Source organism: Schistocerca gregaria, chromosome 2 (genome assembly GCF_023897955.1).
Source record: "Schistocerca gregaria isolate iqSchGreg1 chromosome 2, iqSchGreg1.2, whole genome shotgun sequence".
NCBI lineage: Eukaryota > Metazoa > Arthropoda > Insecta > Orthoptera > Acrididae > Schistocerca > Schistocerca gregaria.
In genome coordinates, this window is record NC_064921.1 from 27,771,757 (window position 1) to 27,795,059 (window position 23,303).

Genomic DNA, 23,303 nt, shown 5'->3' on the forward strand with positions numbered 1-23,303 from the left:
TCAAGGCGGTGACGCATAAGAGAAATTATCTTCGCCTTAATACGTTGAATTTCAACCTGTCGTTGAACTGAGGGGGCAAGGTTTGAGAGTTCCCGGAGAATTGTGAAATAGTATTCCATGGTATGTCGGTGCCATAACATTTTATCGCGACCGTAATTCATCATAGAACGACGTAAAGCAGGCTTGGCGCAGTCGATACACCACCGAAGTGTTGAAGGATACGCTGGAAGGCGTCTCACACAGTTGTTCCACGTCGTCTCTACGACCTGCCTACATTCCGGATCCTTGAGATGGGCCACATTCAGCTTCCACAGGCCTCGACCGCGCCACACCTTCTGTCTCTGGAGCGAAACAGTGCAAATGTAGGCGATATGGTCGGAAAAGGCGGTAGGCCATAACTCAGCGTCAAGCGTGGCAGTTACGAGTCCTGGGGACACGTAGACACGGTCAAGACGACTTGCTGAATGGCTGGTGACGTACGTATACCCAGGCCGATCGCCATGCACGCGGTCCCAAGTATCGGTGAGTTTCAGTTCATGCACAAGCAGCTTGAGTTCCTGGCATGTGGTGAAATGGGGATGTTGGTCCTTTAGGGATAACACACAATTGAAGTCGCCGCCAAGAACAATATGGTCGTAGCGTCCGACAAACAAAGGAGCGATCTGTTCTGAATAGAATCGCGACCGCTCCCGTCGCTTGGCCGTGCCCGAGGGAGCGTAAACATTGATGACTCGAACACCGTGGAAAGTCACAGCAAGACCCCTAGCCGATGGTAGGTAAATCACGTCATCTACATCAATGCCTTCCTTTAAAAGAATAGCTGTCCCACTGCCACCGTCGGCACACGGCGTGAGGTAGGAAACATAGCCATAGACATTAGGAAACGTCGCCAGGCGAACTTCCTGCAAAAGGGCAACATCTAGGTCCGACGCCCTCAACATATCACGGAGCAATTGTAGTTTGACAGGGGTGCCAATGGTGTTGACATTGATGGAGCCAATCCTGTAAGCTTGTCGTAGAATTGGGACTACAGGGACGCTCATGGAGGCACGAAGAGCAGCAGCGAACAAGAATGTTGTCCCAGTAGGCTGCACATCCCCATCCTGTAACCCTGTCGATTAGGAGTCGTGGGCTGGAGCAGCGGCATTCGAAGCTGTCTCACTAGTTGGTGTTTCGTCGGCTACATCGTCAGATCACGCAAGGGTGCGTGGATGGTGTGCGTCCAGTGGAGTACCAGCAGAGTCCGAAGGCAGTGTCACGTCGGTGGTGGAAGAGTTGTCCTGGCTCAGCTGTTGTTCGACGTCCATAGGTACAGCGCCTGGTGCATGCAAGGATGGTTGTACGTCCGACGGAGTGCAAATTGGTGCTTCCACCACGGATTCGTCCTTCGGGGGAACAACTTGATAATTTTGATCTTCATCGTCTTGAGACTGCGTCCTGCAGGTGTCAGACGGGGCGATCCGCCGTTTCCGACGTCTCTTCGGCGACCGTTGCTTGCGCACGTGATCTTCAGTGTCCGAAGACGCCTGGGGATCCGGATGTTCAGGCACAAAAGCATCGGTAGGCACAATCATGGAGTCAAGGGCCATCCCCTGTCCTTGAGATTGCTCACCACTGCACACGTCGGGAGGAGGAGGCAAGGGCGTCGGTCCGTTCGCAACAGCCTGAGGCAGTACCGGAGACGACGATGTACCAGTAGTAGGAGCCAGTGGTGTTCGCGGTCGGGGGTCGCTATGGAGAGCTTCGACAAACGTCAGCGGTAGCGACGTCGGAGCGGTCGTGGCCGGCAGGTCCCCAGGCGGTAACTGTGTGATTCTGCGCTGCAGACAGCTGGAACGGAGGTGTCCTTCTTTGCCACATCCCGAGCATGTCTTCGGCTGTCCATCATAAATAATAACTGCACGGCAGCCACCAATATATAAGTAGGACGGCACATGTTTGGTTAGTTCTATGCGGATCTGCCGTACTCCATTGAGAACCGGGTATGTAGTGAACTGAACCCACTTCTCAGCTGTGTGGCTAATCACTTTTCCATATGGATGGAATGCAGATACCACTACCTCTGAAGGCACCTCGAAAGGGAGTTCAAAAACACGTATCGTGCGCAGTCCAAGTCCCGCATGTTCCACAGTTACGTCACCGATGTGTCCATCAGAGTGACGGAACTTAAGACCACTTCGAGTTGCATCTAGAATTTTTTCACATATGTCTTCGTTGACCAATTTCACGTATACCACACTGCTCACTATAGAAAGGTGGATGCCAACAAGATCGTTGCAGTCAATCTTGACTTCATCTCTGATAAACTGTTCGATTTCCAGTGCTTTTGGTCGGGCATATTCAGGTGCAAAGCTAATCTTCAGTGTCGATTTTCGGTGGGCATAAGCCATTCTCTGTCGAATGAAATATAGCGCGCTAAGACGGCAGAATCACGTAAACAAACTCCGCGAGCGAGCTGCGCGGCGAGGACGTAAACAAGACGTCCGTGCCGCTAGCGTGCCGAAAGGCGACTGCCTCGAACCGCAAGACCACCGCGGCCGGCTCTAAATAATCGCCTGTTTCCAATGAGAGATATATAGACGGTCTTTTTTCTATACATCATTCAAGAAATGCTTGCATTGATTGTATTTCAACTTATAAATAACTTTAGTATATTGAAAAACAAAATTTCAAGCATAAGCTTGTATAAATTTGACATTCGTACACTGGAAGTATGTCTCAGTACCTAGAGAAGGCGTGGGAAGGGAATAAATATTATGAAACTTAACTTTGAATTTGTTTGTACTTTTGTGTTAGCAGAAGAGCCAATACCGTGTTACGAGTGGAGGCCGAAATGCACGCGTTTTAACTCAAGCAGGCTAGCGTGAGGAGGGAAGAACAATAATGACGTGAGGTCTGGAACATGAAAAGGAATGAGAATTCAGAAAGCGGACGTAATTAGTTTGATACTTAACTTTATTCCACTAATGATGACCGTCACTCTTGACGGTACATGATTCAAAATATTATCTGTTCAGAATACATTCTTGAAGATAGTTCTTATAGTAACTGAATATGGCGCCTTGCTAGGTCGTAGCAAATGACATAGCTGAAGGCTATGCTAAACTGTCGTCTCTGCAAATGAGAGCGTATTTAGTCAGTGAAACATCGCTCGCAAAGTCGTCTGTACAACTGCGGCGAGTGCTAGGGAGTCTCTCTAGACTAGACCTGCCGTGTGGCGGCGCTCGGCCTGCAATCACTGATAGTGGCGACTTGCGGGTCCGACGAATACTAACGAACCGCGGCCGATTTTAAGGCTTTTTTTTTTTTTTTTTTGGTCATCAGTCTACTGACTGGTTTGATGCGGCCCGCCACGAATTCCTTTCCTGTGCTAACCTCTTCATCTCAGAGTAGCACTTGCAACCTACGTCCTCAATTATTTGCTTGACGTATTCCAATTTCTGTCTTCCTCTACAGTTTTTGCCCTCTACAGCTCCCTCTAGTACCATGGAAGATGTCCTATCATCCTGTCCCTTCTTCTTATCAGTGTTTTCCACATATTCCTTTCCTCTCCGATTCTGCGTTGAACCTCCTCATTCCTTACCTTATCAGTCCACCTAATTTTCAACATTCGTCTATAGCACCACATCTCAAATGCTTCGATTCTCTTCTGTTCCGGTTTTCCCACAGTCCATGTTTCACTACCATACAATGCAGTACTCCAGACGTACATCCTCAGAAATTTCTTCCTCAAATTAAGGCCGGTATTTAATATTAGTAGACTTCTCTTGGCCAGAAATGCCTTTTTTGCCATAGCGAGTCTTCTTTTGATGTCCTCCTTGCTCCGTCCGTCATTGGTTATTTTACTGACTAGGTAGCAGAATTCCTTAACTTCATTAACTTCGTGACCATCAATCCTGATGTTAAGTTTCTTGCTGTTCTCGTTTCTACCTTCGTCTTTCTTCGATTTACTCTCAAACCATACTGTGTTCTCATTAGACTGTGCATTCCGTTCAGCGGATCATTTAATTCTTCTTCACTTTCACTCACGATAGCAATGTCATCAGCGAATCGTATCATTGATATCCTTTCACCTTGTATTTTAATTCCACTCCTGAACCTTTCTTTTATTTCCATCATTGCTTCCTCGATGTACAGATTGAAGAGTAGGGGCGAAAGGCTACAGCCTTGTCTTACTCCCTTCTTAATACGAGCACTTCGCTCTTGATCGTGCACTCTTATTATTCCCTCTTGGTTGTTGTACATATTGTATATGACCCGTCTCTCCCTATAGCTTACCCCAACTTTTTTTATATTGTCGAACGCTTTTACCAGGTCGACAAATCCTATGAATGTGTCTTGATTTTTCTTTAGCCTTGCTTCCATTATTAGCCGTAACGTCAGAATTGCCTCTCTCGTGCCTTTACTTTTCCTAAAGCCAAACTGATCGTCACCTAGCGCATTCTCAATTTTCTTCTCCATTCTTCTTTATATTGTTCTTGTAAGCAGCTTCGATGCATGAGCTGTTAAGCTGATTGTGCGATAATTCTCGCACTTGTCAGCTCTTGCCGTCTTCGGAATTGTGTGGATGATGCTTTTCCGAAAGTCAGATGGTATGTCGCCAGACTCATATATTCTACACACCAAACTGAATAGTCGTTTTGTTGCCACTTCCCCTAATGATTTTAGAAATTCTGATGGAATGTTATCTATCCCTTCTGCCTTATTTGACCGTAAGTCCTCCAAAGCTCTTTTAAATTCCGATTTTAATACTTGATCCCCTATCTCTTCTAAATCGACTCCAGTTTCTTCTTCTATCACATCAAACAAATCTTCACCCTCATAGAGGCTTTCAATGTATTCTTTCCACCTATCTGCTCTCTCCTCTGCATTTAACAGTGGAATTCCAGTTGCACTCTTAATGATACGACCGTTTTGACTTTCCTGTATGCTGAGTCTGTACTTCCGACAATCATGTCTTTTTCGATGTCTTCGCATTTTTCCTGCAGCCACTTCCTATTTATTTCATTCCTCAGCGACTTGGTTTTCTGTATTCCTGATTTTCCCGGAACATGTTTGTACTTCCTCCTTTCATCAATCAACTGAAGTATTTTTTATGTTACCCATGGTTTCTTCGCAGCTACCTTCTTTGTACCTATGTTTTCCTTCCCAACTTCTGTGATGGCCCGTTTTAGAGATGTCCATTCCTCTTCAACTGTGCTGCCTACTGCGCTATTCCTTATTGCTGTATCCATCGCGTTATAGAACATCAAACGTATCTCGTCATTCCTTAGAACTTCCGTATCCCACTTCTTAGCGTATTGATTCTTCCTGACTAATGTCTTGAACTTCAGCCTACTCTTCATCACTACTGTATTGTGATCTGAGTCTATATCTGCTCCTGGGTACGCCTTACAATCCAGTATCTGATTTCGGAATCTCTATCTGACCATGATGTAATGTAATTGAAATCTTCCCGTATCTCCCGGCCTTTTCCAAGTATACCTCCTCCTCTTGTGATTGTTGAACAGGGTATTCGCTATTACTAGGTGAAACTTGTTACAGAACTCAATTAGTCTTTCTTCTCTTTCATTCCTTGACCCAAGCCCATATTCTCCTGTAACCTTTTCTTCTACTCCTTCCCCTACAACTGCATTCCAATCGCCCATGACTATTAGATTTTCGTCCCCCTTTACATACTGCATTACCCTTTCAATATCCTCATACACTTTCTGTATCTGTTCATCTTCAGCTTGCGACGTCGGCATGTATACCGGAACTATCGTTGTCGGTGTTGGTCTGCCGTCGATTCTGATTAGAACAACCTTGTCACTGAACTGTTCACAGTAACACACCCTCTGCCCTACCTTCCTATTCATAACGAATCCTACACCTGTTATACCATTTTCTGCTGCTGTTGATGTTACCCGATATTCATCTGACCAGAAATCCTTGTCTTCCTTCCACTTCACTTCACTGACCCCTACTATATCTAGATTGAGCCTTTGCATTTCCCTTTTCAGTTTTTCTAGTTTCCCTACCACGTTCAAGCTTCTAACATTCCACGCCCCGACTCGTAGAACATTATCCTTTCGTTGATTATTCAATGTTTTTCTCATGGTAACCTCCCCCTTGGCAGTCCCCTCCCGGAGATCCGAATGGGGGACTATTCCGGAATCTTTTGCCAATGGAGAGATCATCATGACACTTCTTCAACTACAGGCCACATGTCCTGTGGATACACGTTACGTGTCTTTAATGCAGTGGTTTCCATTGCATTCTGCATCCTCATGTCGTTGATCATTGTTGATTCTTCCGCCTTTAGGGGCAATTTCCCACCCCTAGGACAAGAGAGTGCCCTGAAACTCTATCCGCTCCTCCGCCCTCTTTGACAAGGCCGTTGGCAGAATGAGGCTGACTTCTTATGCCGGAAGTCTTCGGCCGCCAATGCTGAGATTTATCAAAATTTAAGCAGTGGCGGGGATCGAACCCGGGACCAAAGACGCTACCCCTAGACCACGGGTACATACTATTTTATGGCTACCGCCTAGCAAGTGTGGTGTCTGGCGGTGACACCACATGTATAACCCACGAACAACATCTGTTTTGCTTTTACGACAAAAATTTTACGTTCAAAAAGTTTATTAAGAACAAGTGATACCTGCGAGATAAGCGCGACCGCCCTTGTCTGACTAGAAGGTGCGCCTATCGGAAGGTTAAACAGTGTGCTTCAGAGATGTGGGAAACGGTAGCCAATTCAATCACACGGTGAAAAGAACAAACATGGAGGTTGAGAACATAGCCACAAGTAATTTCCAAGGCTCCTCTACTCCAGGAAAGATGCAGAAAAAGGAAATTTTGTATTTAGGTAATATTGTCATAGGACTGACACACAGTTTCTACATGGAACATGTTCATTTTACATTTTCAGTATCACAGTAAGCGACATAGTCCACAACACTACATTTCTTTACATCTTCTTCGTTTGAAGATGTTTCCTACTGGCAGCATGTAATAGAACAACAATCTTTAAATCTCTTAATACTGATTCTTTAGAGAAAGAAAGTACGTTATCATGATATACAACTTTTTCTCTCACTTTTCAACATAGTCTCCGTTTCTTTGCATACGTGTTTTCCATCGTTATGAAAGTTTGACAAAATCTTTACGATAGAAATCCATTTGATCTGCACAAAAACACTGACGTACGGATTTGTGATTATCCTCCACTATCTCGCAGTACTAGCCTCGCAACTCTTCCTTTACAGCTTTCGTCGCCTGTCACAGTACTCGTCAAAAAATAATCAGCTTCGGTTTGAAATCTTTGAAGAAGGTTTTGCCTGACTGTTCTTCTCTGAAGTTTGTGGTCTTAAATCAAATGTGGGACCCACTTGGCACAAAGCTTTCGATAACATAAGCTTCGAATCGTGTCTTTGCACTACACTGTGTGCGACTGCAAGCTTAGCAGCAATTTTATTCACTAGACACGCCTGTCTCCTGTAATGAGTTCACGACTCTTTCCTTGTTGCGTTCCGTGAACGCAGTTCGCGGACGACTGCTTGGAGGCTCACCTTGCATACTGTTTTCCCCTCTTTGAAATGCTTCATCCATCTCGGGACACTGCTAGCGCCGATGTAGAAATCTCCAAAGGACCGTAGAAGTCTGAGATTAAGTTCAGCAGCAGAATTTAATACTGTAACAAGGACTTCACTGACAGCACACTCTCTAAACGAAACATCGATATTCGCTGTTTTGTAAGTAGTGCTTGTGGCCACGTGATAGGCACTAAGGGCGTCATAATACGGCAACATCTGGTAAATTGGTAGAATGTCTGTAGGTTACGGTCCCGCATTCGTTTCTGTACATTATTGGAATTTGAATTTTAACAACGGGCTGCTCACAACTCGTACTTTCACCTTTAGTTCATGTGACTATTGCCGGCCACGGTGGTCTCGCGGTTCTAGGCGCGCAGTCCGGAGCCGTGCGACTGCTACGGTCGCAGGTTCGAATCCTGCCTCGGGCATGGATGTGTGTGATGTCCTTAGGTTAGTTGGGTTTAAGTAGTTCTAAGTTCTAGGGGACTGATAACCACAGCAGTTGAGTCCCATAGTGCTCAGAGCCATTTGAACCATGTGACGATTTTTTTGTACACAGGTGAGAAATGACTGCTTTCGTCGAATTGTGCTGTAGCGACTGGAGTTTGTGCGTAGCACTTTAATGTATCGAACAGTAGAGACGCCTGCAATGAATGGAATGAAATTTGGTAAAGGACCTCACACATTTCCTTGAAGGGCAGGGAGGTTTTGACTCGCCTACTGGTATATGATCGTTTATCCCGTAGGCTGTCTGGTTCTCCACCTACTTGCATTGGATGTAGTTGTATAGTTTGCTAAGAGGATTTTAGGGGAAAGATAGAGAAAGCGAGAGGTCTTTTTAGAGATTAAATTTGGAACATATTGTATCCGTAAGAGGCAGTCCTGTTACAAGCAAATAGACAGTACCACCACGAATGCTAACTTAAAAGGTGAGTTTTTATCCCTCGGCAGGCTATGAGACCTAAACGGCAAAGACAGAAAATTCTAAGAAGCGGTGCAATTGTGAATTGTACGAGAGAGAGAGAGAGGGGGGGGGGGGGGGGGAGAGAGAGAGAGAGAGAGAACCGAGCAGGAATTTTAGGTCGATCGTATTAAAGGTGTACCACGAGGGCTGAGACGAAGCAGGAGCAGCCGCGGCAAGCTGTAGCCGACTGCGTTACCGACGTCGTACCGGCGAATCTGGGTGCGAGCACCGCGTAATGGCGCGTAAGCGGCCCCCGTAGTCGCTGCTGCATGCAGTATTCATCGTACACGGCAACTATCGAACGACGCGCGAGACTGCTTCTACGTGTTCGAGGGACGGTCTGGACTAAAATGGAGACCACATCCGCGTTACTGCTACTTACGAAGCGGCACCTCCGAAGGAGTAAGTACAACTGGGAGCAAAATCATTAGTCTCCTCGTAGTTACGTTAACAGGGACACCCCCTTACATTGTAGTTTCGCAATACGCGAAGAGGTGCACCGTGCGAGCTCAACCGGAGGAGTTAATGGTACTGTGCACCGGGCTGGAGGCGTGTGGGCCGTCTGAAGCTTAGATTACCGGGGCTGTATGGATGATAGACGTCAGCTCTTACAGGACACACCGTTTTGGCGTTCCTGCGAGACCGCGTCCCTGCTAGACATATTTGAAACTAACGGCTAAAAAACTCAGGGCAACCCGCTAACTGGAATTATAATATTAATTAACAGAGGAACGGGAAAATTATTTAGCCGCCTCCACCCGACAGTACGCTTTGAAGGCATGACCGGCTTGCTTCAATGGTCACAGAAAATTACTTATCATGCTCACATCACGCGTTTTAATTAATCAGCTTTCCAGTTAATCGAATAACAGGCCTATACTCTGTACTGGTCGACTTAATCAGATTATCCCAACTAACTTTCTTTTGCTCTCTCTTTGGTTTCTGTGCCTAGAGAAAGCAATCTTTCTGGCAACGCCAAGCAGTGTGTGTGCACACTAAAAGTGTGTGTTACAATTCGTCATACTGACACAACCGTCCAATACTATCTTTTGCAGACTCGGTAGCTGTAAGCTTGCAATTTATGCGAGTTACGCACTTCTCAGTAGACTTCGGCTGTCGAGCTGGAAGTCTCCTACAGCATGGCAGTGGTCCGTAACAGACCATCGGACACTACCGTTGACTCATCCCGCACCACGCCGGCGAATGGCGTGAGTTATCTTCTGCACACACTGTAACAAGTTTTATTGGCGTTTGACTGATCTCAATTCTGATGAAAACAATCCTATGACTGAATTGCTCATAGAACCTGTGGCCTATCATCCTATTCATAACGAACCCTACTCCCGTAATAACGCTATCTGATGTTGTTGATGTTACACTGCAATTTCATTTTAACTTTAGATCCCATGTTTATTAGACAACTTTTTTGTTGTTTTAGTGGGTATTAACACCTCCCAAAATATGGGAAGCAAAAAGCTTGCAATAGAAGCTATGTATTTTACAGTACCGAAGATTTTATGGATAACGCTCTGAACTCTTACAAGCTGAATATTGGAAGAAGTATGGTTTTTTAATGGAACCGTATACTTTTCATAGTAGCATTCAGTAGCTGTTGGGAGGACTATTGCAGTGACATAGTGATAGTTGTTATTCAATTTCAAACCTTTCCTAAAATAATTCGAGAAATTCAAATGGCTCTGAGCGCTATGAGACAACTGCTGAGGTCATCAGTCCCCTAGAACGTAGAACTACTTAAACCTAACTAATCTAAGTACATCACAAACATCCATGCCCGAAGCAGGATTCGAACCTGCGACCGTAGCGGTTGCGCGGTTCCAGACTGTAGTGCCTAGCACCACTCGGCCACACTGGCCGGCCGAGAAATGCACTAAAATTGGAAACCAAAGTAGCCAGTATCGGTTACTGCGGTTGTAAAGAACGTCGGGCAGAGCTCTCGTGCAAGGCTGATGCAGCAAGACAGGCCTCCGCTACTAACATAAAATTTTATGTCCTACAGTGCCTAGGCACAGGGTCAGCTGACACTTTGTAAGTGGACCTACCTCATATGCTAGCTTCTAGCGTATCAGATGTGAACCGAGCAGGTGTGGCAATGATTACCACATTGGACTCGCATTCGGGAGGACGACTGTTCAAACCCCCGTACGGCCATACGGGTACTGATCCAGGTTTTCTGTGATTTCCCTAAATCATATTAGGCAAATGCCTGGATGGTTCTTTTGAAAGGGTACAGACGATATCATTCCCCATCATTCCGCAATCCGATGGGACCTCGCTTCTTGGTCCTCTACCTCAAATTAAGAAACATCAGATGGGCTTCAGGAAAACCATTCGAAATGCACATACGTTTCTAGGTTGCTGTTAAACAACTACAGTTTCGTCAGGCAGTTATCCATTACCATTTCGAAAGCATATGAGTGACATTCGCCTTATAAAAGTAGCATGTCTAATTTCTCCACATTGCATTCTAAAAATGTTGAATCATTAATGATCTGCCGATAAATAACGAAGTTAATGCTACGTCTGCAGTGCAGACAAGTAAACAGTCTAAAGGCTTGATACAACGACGTATCCTGGCATGGGCGTATTTACACCGTGATACACGATTTCGGCCGACTTGTGTTTGAATTTTAGAATATTTCTTGGATTGTTTTGTGAAAAGTATCATGGTTTCAAGCGATTTCGCATGCCGTCGAAAAATTATGCAATTCCAATTAAAAAGACGTACTTCCTTCAATACTTCGATCGATACTAGAGCTAAGAGTCTTTATTACATACCAAGGTACTCTTAACGTAGTACCTTTTGCCGAAAGCCTCTGTTCCATATTTAAAACCGTTCTCGAAGTAAAAGGGGTGTTATTTCTTACGTCACTCGCCCTTTATATATAACTTTTTGTTGTACTTGTAATTTTACGTCATATGATATTAAGTGTTATTTTCCAGTTGTGATGTACTTTTACTGAGTCATATTCGTACATGACATAATACTGATGTACCCCATATCGACATCACGCAGTTCTAAAGAAACGACTGCACACCGACCGGCGCAGCGACGAGAAACGGCAATAAGAAGGCGTCGACCCGCGCGCCACTGGAAAAGAGTGGGCAGCGCCATGTCTTCCTGTCGACGCTGAGTTAAGCAGCCGCCCATTGCTGGCCGGGCCAGTTCGATCGCAGACTTCGAGAGTACCAGTACTGGTTAATAGGAAGACGATACTTAGCGTGCGGCTGCGAGCAGTTGTAGTTAAAGGTAATTTCATGCTCGAGGCACAGGAAACCACTTCATAACGAGAAATTCCTTCTTAAAAATAAAGAGTTTATTAATTTGAAGGGACAGATCATTTTGGATTCGTGCCACCGACCATCGAACTCCTTCCGCGTTTGTGTCGGTACTGGCTCCCACACTGGCCGACGCAACAAGTACTAGATATCTCCTTTCCTGTTCCTCTAGCAAATAGGCCGAGGGAAAGACGACTGACTGTATGCCTCGGTATGAGGCCTGATTTCTTGTATCTCATCTTCACGGCCCTCACGCGCAATGTGTCTGAGGCAACAGAATCTTCCTGCAGTCAGCTTCAAATGCCGGTTCTCTAAATCTTCTCAATAGCTGTTCCGTAAAAGAGTGACGCCTTCATAACACTTGCGTGATGTTCGAGCCTACCAGTGACTAATCTAGCAGCCCGCCTCTGAATTGCTTCGAATTTTCCTTTAATACGACCAGATACTGATCCCAAACACTCGCGCAATACTCGAGAGAGGTCGCACTTGCGTCTTATACATGGCCTCCTTTACAGGAAAAGCAATTTAATGTTCAACCTAACTTTTTTCCTTATGTCACTTCTTCAGAAGGCACCACATTTGTACTCAGGGTCGTCTTTACCTTCAAGTGTTCTCTTATGGTTTCTTGTTGTCTGTCTTCTTTCCTTTACCAGGTCTTCAACTGACTTTTCAGCTGCATCTATTTTTCTCAGAATATCTTGAGTAAAACTGCCTATCTTGAAGCCCATTCTTTCTAATACCTTCATCCTCCCGACGTTCCCGTCATTAAATACAATAACTGCATCATAATTTGTAATTCTGAGAACTGTAACGGATGCAAACGTGTTTTTAGGGCATCGTTTCCATATGGGTGTATTTAGAGACTCATTTGGATTTTGGGTTTTGCCTTGAACACAGTTTTTGAGAAGTGCAGGATCGGCCAAATATGATGTATCAAACCAAAGAGTATGTAACGCGGCCTTCTAGATGTATCTCGCACACGTTTTGTTGAAAGTAATACACGGAATAGTTGTTCACTGAGCTGGTATTCAAGTGCCGCTTGGGCTTGGCAGGGAGGCAACGTCACACTTTTAATTAATTTTCAGGTAATCCGGGCGTGATTTCAACATTGAAACTTTGGGAACCTATTGTCCATGAGTTGCACTAACAAAAAACAAAACGAAAATTGACATTTTTGGTCAATTTCATCAACGTCCATTCTTAAGAGCTACGATTTTCGGTTATATTTCTTTCAAGAAGCTCCGTCTCAAGTACAAGTCTCCAGGCACCACTCAGTTCATAACCTCCTCTTCTGTTACTTAGTTACTGAACACACCAATTTCTTTTGTTACACAACCCCATGAGGTCGATGCGCGGGAGAGGACATTCAATTTCACTAAATTTGTCTTGTGCCCTTCTATAAGGTTGTGTTCCACTATCGAGGGTTTCCTAAGATTTCTGTGTTTAATTTGCCGTCAGTGTCCGAGGGCCGGTGGCTCATACTGTCCGATCGTACTGGACCCACATATTCTCGACTGGTTTAAATCCGGAGAGCTTGGATTCCAGGGGAGTGCGGTGAACTCACCCAGGGACTCTTCGAACCGTGCACGTACACTGCGAGCTGTCTGGCACTTTGCGTTCTCCTGCTGGTAGATACCATCGTTCCGAGGAATAACGAACTGCATGTAGGGGCGGACGTGGTCCCCAAGGATAGGCGCATGCACGTGTTGGTCCATTACGACCTCCAGAATGACGAGATCGGTCAGGGAATGCCAAGAAAACATCCTACCGACCATACCGGCGCCACCTGGTTGGCCTGCAGACGTTTCACCCGCACTCGCCAACGGACATCTCTCCAATGGAGGATAACAAGTGAGCCGCCTGGAAAGGTTACTTGTCGCCATGACTTCCTGTTGCGGTACCGGCGTGCAAATTTCAATCGCCATCGCCGGTGGACGGCAGTCAGCATGCCGCGAGCGTGTCTCAGCAGTGGCACTTCTATTCGCCTTTGCACATCTCGGCAGCAGTTGTTCATTCCAGTCTTCTACGGCCCATTACGCACCACAGATGCCTCGGCCTCGGTTTCACATTGCGCCACCTTGCCATTGACGGTGTACTGTACCTATCGGGGCACACGGACAGTTTACACACTTAGCCGTTTCGGGAATGGTTCCATCCTTGGCCCGAAAGCCAATGACCGTACCCTTTCGGACGTCAGATAAATGGCTCCATTTCTGCACTACGTGTCCTCCTCCACCCTCCCCAACAAGCTCCCAGTATCCCCCACCACTGCTAGTGCTGCCTGTGACCGGTTATTGCACGCCGACGTCGAACGCAGCCGGTGGTCATATTAATGTGACTGGACACCGTACAATATTTACGAAATATGCGTAGAACGGTATGCTGCGCTTCAGGTGACGCCAGATCGTCAACAGACGTTAAAATTCCGAGTGACATCTTCCGACAATGAACTTACCTGCCGGAAAACAGTCATCTCTTGATGGAGAAGACGGTTTTCGTCTTCGAAGAACTCGAATTGCAGCTCTGATTTGACGTGGTTTGAAAACCGTGAAGGTTTTGCACGGCGATGACGCTGCGAGAAACTTCGATGTCATGCCTTGCGAATGATGTAATGCGCGTCTCAAAAGTTTGGGGAACGGTGTCAGAAAATTTACGGAACAAGGATTACGAACGAAATGCATTTATTGGCCTTCAAACTTATCTCCATTAACTACAGGACGCTTCTAAAATATGTTGTAAAGCTGTTGAAAACGGTCAACAAACATTTCCTGTGAAATCGCTGGAACCATAGCGATCACGAGTTGCTGGATATCCGCAGCGCCGGCGAGTGACCGATAACAATTTTAACTTTTTTCCCCATTAAACTGAAGTTAAATTAATAATATCTGGCTACCTGAATGGAAACTTTTGGGAGAGAGAAATTGCTTCCCCAGTACTTCTAACATGAATATCTCCCACACACCCAGAGATTAATTTAATTCGTGTTTGAATTCTCTATAAAGCAAAATAATTAATGGCATGCAAAGGGCAATTACAATTCGTAATCGTACTCTGACTGCCTCTCGATGTCTAAATTTATATGGCTATGCAGAATTACAGCGATCGTCGACTCTGAAAATTCTTAAAATAACTATATGACAATCTTACGTCCGCCGTGTGGAAGCTGTCTTGAATGCTATGACGTACTCACTCTGCAACAGGGGAATCAGTGTCCAAGTTGTGCATTATTACTGGTGAAACTCCAGAAATTAATCTCTCAAAATAAAGCATGTACGATCGTGAGCACGCTTCATCAATTTCCGAGGATACAAAGTTCCCTACGAGTTACGTCACGCCAAATATTGTTGTGATCCGCAGACAAGAGACAAATTAAAATAACCTATAAATTAGACATACCTTTTCGATTCATTTAACTCTATCTTTCCATAAATAATCTTCATAGCTACACTTCAAGATACATCACTCTCTAGTACAACATGGAATGTTATAATTAATCAAATTACATTCAGTATTCAAAATGGCAGTTTCCAACAATTACGTTAGTTACAGTACAGCGGCGATCACACCATTCAATTCCTCTCTGCCATTTCCGAATCAGAAGTATTTGTATGTCCATCCTTTTAGCAGGAGGTCTCTGGGACGAAGGCTGTTTATTACCGTGACAAGTAAATAAAAACACCTACAGCCGTCCTTATGATGTTATTTTATTTTGTCGCTACCAGTTTCAACGCTTCAGTGCGTCATCTTCAGGCTGTTTTTGATGCATTCCACATCGGTTGTCGGAATTACTGGATACGCAGGTAATGTGTCAGCACTCCAACCAACTGGTTGGCACTTCATGGCTGGAGTGTTGACACATTACCTGCGTATCCAGTAATTCCGACAACCGATGTGGAATGCATGGGGATCATATCAATCTGTATCGCATCAAAAACAACCTTAAGATGACGCACTGAAGTGTTGAAACTGGTAGCAACAAAATAAAATGAAATCATAAGGATGGCTGCAGGTGTTTTTATCTACTTGTCACCAATGAGAAGTACGTTCACGGTACACATAATGTTCCATATTACATCCACAGAGCTTTTACTCTTATATCATGATTGAGACTCTCTCTCTCTCTCTCTCTCTCTCTCTCTCTCTCTCTCTCTCTCTCTGTCTGTCTTCCTCTCTCTATTTCGCAGTCCTAACGAGTTTTTGATCCATACAGATTACTTGTCATAAAATGCAGCGCAAAATGGAGAGACGCGTTAACAAAGTTTTTCTTGAAGTGAGAGAAAACGGCGACGTAGACTCGTGGAATGTTAGTGGAAGTGCACGGTGTTGAAGTTGTGCGTACGTTTTCGAGTGGTTTAAACAGTGTAGAGACAGAAAGAAAGACGTCAATGAGAGTCGCGTTCGGTTCAACACACACAATCCCAGACTACATCGGACGAGTGCGACTGATACTTTCGCATGGTCGGCGGTGTCTGGGGCTGACAGGAGGAGTTTTGAAAATAATTAAAGACAGTGCAAGCATTATTGTGCCCGTACATTCTCAGACGATATTCAACAAAGCGTGAAGACGATGCTTCGAGCGATTCCGTAAGAAAAATTGCTTGCAGTTACCAGTAGCTTTATAAAAGATGTTAGAAGTGAGTTATAGCTAATGGTGATTACTTTGAAGGCCAATACAGGTGTTTTCTGTGTACCTCAGGGGGGGGGGGGGGGGAGTGGCAACATAGTGACTATTGATGTTAGCATGTTAGTGGGTACAATCTATGAGACTTCCCACGTATCATCTGACTTTCCAAGTATCATACACGGAATTATGAGCGCAGTAAGAACGAACAAGTGTGAGAATTGTGCACAATCAGCTTAACAGTTAATGTGTCCAAGTTGCTCACAAGAATAATACACATAAGAATGAGAAAGAAAATTGAGGATCTATTAGATGAGGATTAGTTTCGCTTTAGTAAAAGCAAAGGCAGCAGCGGCAGTTCTGACACGGTTAATAATGGAAGCAAGACTGAAAAAAAATCAAGATACGTTCTTACGGTTCGTCGAACTGCAAAATGCATTCGACAATGTCAAATGATGTTCGAAATTCTGAGGAAAATAGGGATAAACTGTAGGGAAAGGCGGCTAATATACAATGACCACGAGGGAACAGTAGGAAGGTAGGGCTAAGAATGAAGTGCTGGGATTAAAAATGGTTTAAGACAGGGATGTAGTTTTTTGCCCCTACTGTTGGACTCATACATAGAAGAAGCAATCTCGGAAATAAGAGAAACGTTCAAGAGTGTAATTGAAATTCATGGTTAAAGGGTATCCTTGACAAGATTCGCTCGTGACATCGTTGTCTGTGAAAGTGAAGAAGAATTACAGAATCTATTGAATGAGTTGAGCAATCTGATGAGTATAGAAAATGGCTTAAGAGTACATCTAAGACAGGCTAAAGTAATGAGAAGGTGCAGAAATGAAAATAGTGAGAAAGTTTGTATCATAATTGGTGAGTACGAAGAATATGAAGTTAAGGAATTCTGCTACTTAGGCAACGAAAGAGCTCAGGACGGGCAGAGCAATGAGGACATAAAAAGCAGACTAATAGCTGAAAAAAGGGAATTCCTGGCCAGAAGACGTCTATTAGTGTCAAAAATGGGCGCTGATTTGAGACACATTTCTGAAAACGTGCATTTGGAGCACATCATTGTATAATAGTGAAACATGGAATGTGGGAAACCGGAACAGAAGTGAATGGGAGCATTTTAGATTTGGTACTACAGAAGAACGTTGAAAATTAAGGAACTGGTGACGTAAGGAACCAGGCTGTCTCCCTTCAAGCATTGAGGAAAGGAATATGTGGAAAACAGTGAAAAGAAGAACGAGCAGGATGGTAGTTCATCTGTTAAAATATCAGGGAATAACTTCTCTGATAATAGAGGGAACTTTAGAGGACAAAAACTGTAAAGGAAGACAGAGACTGGAATACTTCAAATAATTGAGTACTTAGGTTTCAAGAGCTGCTACAAGATGAAAAGTCTGGTACAGGATAGCAATTCGTTAAGGGCTGCATCAAGCCATTCAGAAGTCCTCAAGAGAATAAAGAAAAAATCTTGTTCCTTTCATTTTCCGAGACTATTCACCGATATTTTCAGCTGCACCTTTTACTCATATGCACGAAGTGAGAAGATCGAAAATGACATTCCAGCGACCACTGACATGTGCAGAACAACAGCCGCGCAGCATAAATGTGAACGTGCATGTATATTAGCTGTCCGTCGTAACCTGCGTGGCAGATGCGCTGGACTGTTGCTGACAGACCCTGTGAGGGGCTACAGCCCAGAGCAAATATCGCCTTGGACCGGGAACAGCCGCACGCATGCGCGACCACTCGTAGCACTCAGCGTCCAGTGTTGACCTGCAGAGGGAGTGTTTTGTTTCCACGAGCGGACCCGGGGGATAATTCCAATCAGTTCTGCTAACTTCATCAGCGCTTGATGGCGCCGGGCCGCTACAACGGGCCGTAATTGGGCGGCCTGATGGCGCAGTCTCCGACCTCGCGCGCCCTCCTCTGTCCCCGCCGCCTCTCTTTCCCTCCCTGCCCTCCCTGTACCCACCATTCTCTCGGTCGCCTCTTGTGTTCCTCACAGCGCCTAATCACAGCTGGTGCTGGCGTCCTGGTCGACGACTCGCCCTGACGTCTCTGAATGGCGTCCTCCGCGTCGCACGGTGGCGACCTGTTCAACCGGTTTGCGAGTTCGATATTGCCTCGCGCAGCGCGGTAATTGCAACAGATGGAAACAGACGATAATGAAATATCGTCAGCCCGGCTGCAGTCGTCGCCGAGCTGCAAAGCTTCCTACTCTGGTCAATTCTCCAGCTGAAGCTGACGAATAGCAAGTGAACAGGGGTACGACATCAGGACGACGCTCGTAGATCGACGAGATTCTGTAAGTTCGTTAGTTACGTGTTCCAGTGACCAATAGAAAGGAAAAACCATTATGATGCGGAACGTGTCATGAGGGATTTTCACGTTGTGTTCCCAGGAGGCTATTTTTCTTGGAGCAGTCCACCTAAAGGAATTAAATGCAAATTATAATACAGGTCAAGGCAGAAGCAATTCAGATTTTGGTCATATTAATAAAAATGTAGTAAGATACAAATGAGACGATTAAGTGATCAACACAACTATAAAATCCTGATTTAAGTAAACTAATACCGGGAGGTTCTAATTAAAGTGCAGCTACTCTTGGGGTTCAAGTATGGGCTCTAATGAACTCATGATAGCGAAACTTGGTAGACATGCTAATACACTAAAACGGAACCAGTTTATGCTGGAAAAAATTTATTGGAAATTTTCGCCTACCCGGTGCAAATCTGGCGCTGTACCGCATCTCTTAGTGTGGAAGCCGTGGTCAGGAACGACGCCAGAACTATAATTGTATGACTTATTTGACCTTTACTAATCAAATACGGGAACATTTTCTTGCGTTTTTCTTGCATTCCCGGCGTCAGTTGTGCGTCCGGTGGCCAAAACTGCAACTACTTTGTTTTCCAACGTAAGTCGCGTCCACATTAACGTATTAGAATATCTAGTAAGTTCTCTGCCCTACGACAACTGCAGCCCACGCTGGACCTCGGTGAGTGGGTGCACTTTAATTATAAACATCCGGAATTTATGATTTTCATACTACCTAACCGATAACTGAGTGCACGTTTCGGTGTATATGATTAGCAAAATACTGCTGAAAGCTCACCCAGATCAAGTTTCGGAACGCGTACCTGTGCGTGTCTTCAAGGCCTGAGACAAAGATGAGTTTTCTCTTTTCTGATCTCTCCAAAAAAGTTTCAACTCTGTTAGTCATTTTTGGAAAAGTAAGGGCGCCAGAGACGCAGTTCTAACGACGCGATTGATAATGGAAGAAAGACTTAGGCAAAGTCAAAACGCGTTTGTAACCCTCGAAAACGCATTCGACAGAGTAAAACGCTACAAGATGTTAAAAATCCTCAGAAAACAGGGTTAAGCTATACTGAACAGCCTGTAATGTACAATATGTAAAAGAACTAAGAGGGAACAATAAGAATGGAAGACCAAGAATGAAATGCTCAGACTAAAAACGGTGTAAAACATGGATGCAGCCCTTCACTCCCACTGCTTTAGTACATAAATGAAGGAAAAAGTGGCGGAAATGAAGTGCAAGAGTGGGTTCACAATTTCCAATAAAACCATGTCAGGGGCAAGATTCGTTGATGACATTGCTAAAAGCAACGATATGGACGACTTACAGGACTTGTTGAGTGGAATGAACAGTCTTATGTACACAGAACGTGAACGGCGAGTAAACTGAAGGAAGACAAAAGTAATGACAGTAGTAAAATGAGATTAACAAGAAAACAGACAAAACTGGGGACAACGAACTATACAAAATTGTGGAATTCTGCTACCTTGGAGGCTGAATAACACATGGCGGACGAAGCAAAGAGGACACAAAAAAACAAGTTAGAAAAGGGCTGTGGCAGATTTTTTCTTGCGCGTTCTTGAGTCCGTTGGAAGTCGCCATGTTTATTTGCAGGATCGTTCGCTAATTTCCTCAGTGTCTCTCCACTCCACGTCGACGTAATGTAGCTAAAACTTCTATAGTAATTACAATGGCTATAAAGAGTAATATTTACGTTCGAGTCTCACATAATTATTTATCATCTATGACCACTCGTTTATATATCCTCGAATACATCTTGCACAGTCGAGTTTAGTACGTTACATTCACAATTACGAGGTCCCTTCGTCTTTATGAGAGCAAGAACAAATTCGAAGTCATTAACATTACGTTCAACAACAGAGATGATAAAAATCGGAGATAATGATATGATAATGCTCGCTTTTCCTTATGCAAGGAGGGACGTCTTTGGTTCCTACACACAGTATCTGACACACTTATTTCCGCAATAAAACGAAATATTAAAACAGGACGTTTCTTGCGACATTGGAAATTAAGTTCCGTGGCACTAAAGGGAGCTGCAGAGGGTATAAAAACTGTAGGGTAATAAGTCTGACAAATCACTGAGGCCTTAGGTGCAAGCGCTACAATGAGATGAAGACGTTGGCATTAGAGAGAGATGGGTGGCGGGCCGCATTGAACCATTCTCAATGAAAGAAAGGGAGTATGTTACCAGGGGTCTCCCCAAATGTGGCTGCTCCCACAAAATGAGGCAGTTGAGCGAACGGGTGAAGTCAGTTTGTGTCGATATGCGTGTAGTTAGCACTTCGGTAGTGGTTATTGCGTGGAGACATCACTTGGATTTCTTCACATGGGAAGGAACCGGGTGACTGGAAGAAGGATAACGTATGACGAGCATAGTCCAGAATTGCTCACATGAGTCTTTCACGTGATTGAGAAGAGTTCCAAACCACAGGCACTGTTGTCCGAAAGAGAGGTGGTGGTCGACCGCGGTCATCAGGCAACAGACAAGAAGCGACCCACGTCAAACAGCGGGTGCAGATGCAGCCACGTAGAAGGTGCTTCCAAGGAACGCAGTCTCACTCTCCACCGTGCCACGGCGACTGCAAGGAAATGGTCTCTTTGCCCGACGAGCAGTGCGTTTCTTTTGTTGACACGTGTACAGAGGTGACACCGTTTGCGGTGACGCCAACAGCACAGCGACCGGACTACCGAGGAGAGGAACCGCGTGCTCTTCTCGGATGAAAGTAGATTCAGTCTGAGGGGTGGTTCTGGACGTAGCCTTCTATGGCGAGATGCTTAGCTAGTAATGCAGCCATAAACATTGTCGAACTTTATCGTTTCGGTGATCCAGGTGTTATGTTGTGGTGAGGTGTGACGTTTCACGGACGTGCTGACCTCCAAATCTTTGTGCAACAGTACACTCACCCGTCAATGTCATTGTGTTACTGTACTGCATCCCAATGTGCGTCTTGTAGGCACATTCGGCCCAGATTTCATTTTTATGGAAGGGAACGCGAGGATATTCGGCGAATGCACCGACCTTCCCGTTCCCCCGACTTAAATTCCCCACGAGCACTGTGAGATGCGTCGTGAAGACGTATTTGCAATACGTCCGCATGCGCCAACGACCATCCAACTGCTGTGAACAGCGGTAGTGGATGAAAGGAGCGGCCTGCCACAAGAATTCCTTTCGCACCTTAAGGTCAGCATGTGAGCATGTTACTGTCTGTTGCCATCACACCCGACATATTGTCATGTCCAGAGGACCATAATATATTGCTGTAGCTACAGTGATTTTATCTCCTGGGGATAACAGTGCCATTTCTGATAATCTCTCTGTGCATTTCCTTCAGTTATCGTCTGTAAAATGCCGGAGCAGTTCTTTCTTTGTATGGCCCAAGTTTCATCGAGCTATTTAGTTGCCAGTGACACAAATGCGGCAGTCAAGTTTGGACTGATACGTTTGATGTGTCACTGCTATTAGACGAATTTATCAAAATCCGTATGATGGCCGTACCGACTGATAGACACTTGAAATGGTATCATGGGGAATATCAATGCCTACAAATATCAAGCTACGGGCATACATCTCAGTTAATTTTTCACTATTTATGTCTAGTTGAAGTCCTCTATTTAACGACTTACGTGTCTCTGCCGTGCCGATGGCGAGAAACATGACACAGTAAGACGCGGTCGCTCGTGTCCAGCGGTCGAGTCGCTGGGGAGGGAGGGAGGGGGCCTGAGGGGTGGGCCGTTCAGAGAGCGGGCCGTCGCCCTGAGTGCTGGCCAGCACGTCGGCTGTGCTGGACACGATGTGATGTCTGTCACCGTTCCACGCGGGCCGCGTGCATCCAGAATTCTCTGTCTGGGGGAAAATGACAAGCATCTGGGCCAATTAAGAAAAATTATTTTACGAGTCGATATTTCTGCTCAAACTACTCCTTCCGAGAACGTTTAAAGAATATGGGATGGCCGAAAGATGGTCACCTCGCTGCTTTCACGTGGCAAACTATGCGGCAGTTACTGTCATCCGGACATCGCTACTGCGGACAGCAAATTTCTGTTTCGTGATGTGGGAAGCCAGCTCATTGGGTAACCTCAAACAGTAGCAACTAGGTGCAAGTCTAGAATTTCAGTTCTCAAAATGTCGTACAGAGGGAGGCAGGTCAATGGGCGACTTGTAGAATCTCATTGGTGGGAAGGTGGACCACTGTTCATGAAAAAACTTGTTGGTTATTCATTGGCGGAACCATTCCCATTCGTGGAAGAGCATGTGTGCTAACTTTGTATGGGGCCGAGAGGAAGTGAAAAACCTTTGAGATACTCTGGGTGGATACCGGAAGCACAAGAACTTCACTGGGAGATGTGGGGAGAGCCACAACCTGCCGTCTCGAGAGTCAGATCACCACAACATTACTGGCGAGTTGTTGCAGCTAGCAGGTCGCGGCCGAGGCTGGTATCGTCTCCCTGAGTCGTTTATTCTGGCGAGAATATCCCGCAACGTCGGTAATCGTGGAACGCTTT

The 23,303-nt window shown here is 45.2% G+C and overlaps 1 protein-coding gene across 1 annotated transcript in view; it reads right to left on the reverse strand.

Moving 5' to 3' along the window:
* The window catches only part of LOC126334590 (Down syndrome cell adhesion molecule-like protein Dscam2), a 696,403-nt gene that overhangs the window by 388,590 nt on the left and 284,510 nt on the right, over positions 1-23,303 (reverse strand). The window lies entirely within an intron of this gene.